The 3566-nt window shown below is 36.6% G+C and overlaps 1 protein-coding gene across 1 annotated transcript in view; it reads left to right on the forward strand.

Moving 5' to 3' along the window:
• The first annotated feature begins 1314 nt into the window (after window positions 1-1314).
• The window catches only part of LOC101851987, a 21362-nt gene continuing 19110 nt past the window's right edge, over window positions 1315-3566 (forward strand). The window contains exon 1 of the mRNA XM_013088804.2: window positions 1315-1562. The gene's annotated coding sequence lies outside the window, so the exon portion shown is untranslated. The remainder of the gene's footprint in view (window positions 1563-3566) is intronic.

Consider the following 3566-nt stretch of genomic DNA (forward strand, 5'->3'; position numbering starts at 1 on the left):
CTCTCATCATCATCATCATCATCATCATCATCATCATCATCATCATCACCATTGCTTCTCTCATCCCGGATCAGGATATAGGCCACGAACAAACGCTTTCCACCTTCCCCTAGTCAGCTGCTGTTATTCCATGTCTTCCCACTTTTCTGTACATCGATTTTTGTGATTCTTCTCCAGGTTCCACGTTGTCTTCTGCTTGATCCTTTACCCTGTGGGTTCCAATCCAACACTTTCCTTGTTATGCAGCCGCTTAACTCCCTGAGAGTATGTTCAATCCAACACTTTCCTGGTTATGCAGCCGCTTAACTCCCTGAGAGTATGTTCAATCCAACACTTTCCTTGTTATGCAGCCAGTTAACTCCCTGAGAGTATGTTCAATCCAACACTTTCCTTGTTATGCAGCCAGTTAACTCCCTGAGAGTATGTTCAATCCATCAGCAGAGCCTTCTTCCCACCTCATCTTTGACTAGGCTCTGTCTTGTTCTCCCTAATATTTCCTGGTTGGTAACCCTGTCTGTAATAATAATAGGGGAAAAAACCCCAAAATCCTAATGGGTGACTTTGGACGTAGTTTTTGATGGATTGAGTTGGGATTTTGAATCCCACAACTCTCCTGTTTCATCTATTGAGTCTGGTTTGTTTGAATACGTAAACAGGATAGTAAGACCAGCGATGTTAGAAATAACGCCAGGATTTATATGTGAGGCAGCGTGGTGGGATCAGGCTCTCGTCAAAATAATCAAAGTGAAGAATTTTTTTCTGAAGAATTGGACAAGAATCTGAAGAAGAATGTTTCTGCAGGTTTATGAATTTTTATGAATTTTTTTTTATTTTTTTTGGCTCAACACCTTTCATGCCCATTAAAGAACTCATTTATGTGTGGATTTTTTTCTGAAAAACGTTGGTTAAAGGTACGGAAACATGTAATTTTTTCAGTTACCAGGGACAAGCTAAGGAAATAACGAATCTTTGGCGGCCATTTTTTCACAAATTTTGACTCTGAAACAAGTGAACCCCACCTCCTTCTTTTGCTAATATCTCGACTTGTATTCAAGATAAAAGAATTTCTTTTCATACAAATAAAGATAAATGAACAAGCTTTAAGATGACACCAATAACTCTACATGCCCCAAACTTGACGAGAACCTGATTCCACCTCGCTGCCTCACATATTATTAAAACCATCCTTACGACCGAAACCATCACCCGGATCCGATAGACTCGTTCATCCAATACAGAGATTCTTCCACGTAGCGCGAAGCTCTCTCGCACTCGGTTGGTCTACGTCACAATATGGTTACCCCGGAAACCCAAGACGCCATCGCTGCTCTCCCTTGCCGACGAGATCGCGCCGTGCCTCTGTCGTCTGCACGGTCATCGCCCAAAGGATTTGCAGGCGCCACGGAACGCAGACTAAAACTACAACATCCCGCGTGTTCTTCCAGACGTGAACATTCTGTTTCTGTGTAGTAAGAGATGATGTGACAAAGGAAAATATTACATCTTTTTTCCCTGAGAGGAACTGAAGACTTTTAAGGCCTTATTGGATACAAGACGCGCTGGTAATGGGTTTTTTTCTTCTTCTTCTTCTTTTAAACTGACTGTTTAGTTATTGGTCGAAACAATTAAGTGATTATTAATACGGGCTTTTGATTTCTGTTGTCACTAATGACTGTGCAGTATCAAAATGTGTATACTACTGTCCAATAATTATGCTGGCTATTTTATATGGTCAATATACAATGTAATGGATTTCAGCTATGGCTAGAATATGTTGACTTATTATTAATTATTAATCAATTTTGTTTGTTTGTTAGTTATTTTATTAGAGCATAAAGTATTTCATCAGTACTTATATTATGTTGTTGATTTTTCATGAAGCCATTTTGTTTTTTTATTTGCTACTTATTTTATTCATTTATCTCATTAATTTTTATGGGGGGGATATTATGTTGATTTTGGATAAGGGGTGGGGGAGGGGGGGAAGCAGGGGGTAGTACAGCTGAGGGCTACCTCACGTATTTGTGCATCAAATTTGACCACATATCACAAATACAACAAACATAGTAAAAAGTCTTCAAATATGCAATCAAATTTTAGTTGAACGTCTCGTCACAATGGAGACGGCAGCCTTACTAGATTTTAGGGAGATGTTTTATACTCTTAATGCCTCAGTTATTTCCAAAGGAAATAGTTGGTTTTATTTATTTATTTTTTTCATGCAGGTTAGCTTGTTGTCTGTTGAGTTTTTCCTTAACGAAGTGTTTTACACTCTTAATGCCTTAAATATTTCCAAAGGAAATAGTTGTGTTTTTTTTTGTTTGTTTTTTTTTCATGCAGGTTAGCTTGTTGTCTGTTGAGTTTTTCCTTAACGAAGTAAAACGTTTTTTGGTTCGTTTTTTTTTTGTGAATTTTTTTCTTGATCTGCTATTCAAGGTTTCAAAGAAACGAGTGACAGCCCACACTCCAGACACCGCCTACACAAAACCTTTTCGTATTCTGAACATTCAACCCATGATTTTATAGTGTTGCTTCTTCTCTTCATTTGGTGGAATTTCATGAAAATCGGAGGAAAAAAAAAAGGCCAAGTTATCCTTTTTAAGTATATTTTTTTACATTAGAGAACAGGCGTTTTGAACAAAAGAACAATAAAGATAAAAAAGTGACTTTAAAAGGGAATGGTGTTGCCTAGCATGCCTGATATGCGTCAAAGTAAAACCTTTTGGGGGGTTTTTATACAATGAACTGTTGAAACTGCTGCAGAAGCCCAAAATGCCCACGTCTAAAAATTCATAATTTTGACCCAAATTGGAACTTTCAGCTACCACACCCCGTCCTTAAACCATTATGTTTTTCTGTTTACAACGAGTAATTTTTTCAGTAACTCTAAACAATCATCTCAGCTTGTACTCGGTATCACTTTCTTGTACATACCCATAATTAAAATTTACCAATTCCAGCAAATACGAATGTGAGGCGTGCTGACAAAATGAGTTACTTCTCGCAATCCACATGTTGGTTTTAAAAAATCGACATTAGGGTCAATCGGTACATTTACTATTGATGACGTATTCTTTAACCATAGCCTGTCTTGTATTATTTTGTACTTTTAAGGCTTGAATCCAAGAAATAACTCATTTTGTCAGTAATCTAAAAGTTCAAACTGAATCATCATTGAATAGATCGTTAATTTCTACTCAATTTTGAGTTCATTTTATGCAAAAAAGACTTAACAGGATCAGAGTTATAGGGATGTCTAAGGGGTTGAAATTTTTGGATGAAAAGATTGGCTGCATTAAAAAAGTGGGGTGAGGGTGGGGGGGGGATTATCTTTCGTACACTGAGAGAACTGAATCTCATCAGTTCCTATTTTATGTTGATTTTTGTTCTTTCTATTGAAGCCATTTTATGTGTGTCTTTTGTATTTTTATTATAAGAACAGACATTTTTTATAAGTTCCTTTTCAATATATTAACTTCTCCTTTTTATGTGTTTGTTACGCTTTTTTTCTTATAAAAACATAACAAATGTCATATGCTACTTTTCAAAATTTTAATTTAAGTATA

The sequence above is a fragment of the Aplysia californica genome, unplaced genomic scaffold (genome assembly GCF_000002075.1).
Source record: "Aplysia californica isolate F4 #8 unplaced genomic scaffold, AplCal3.0 scaffold00815, whole genome shotgun sequence".
NCBI lineage: Eukaryota > Metazoa > Mollusca > Gastropoda > Aplysiida > Aplysiidae > Aplysia > Aplysia californica.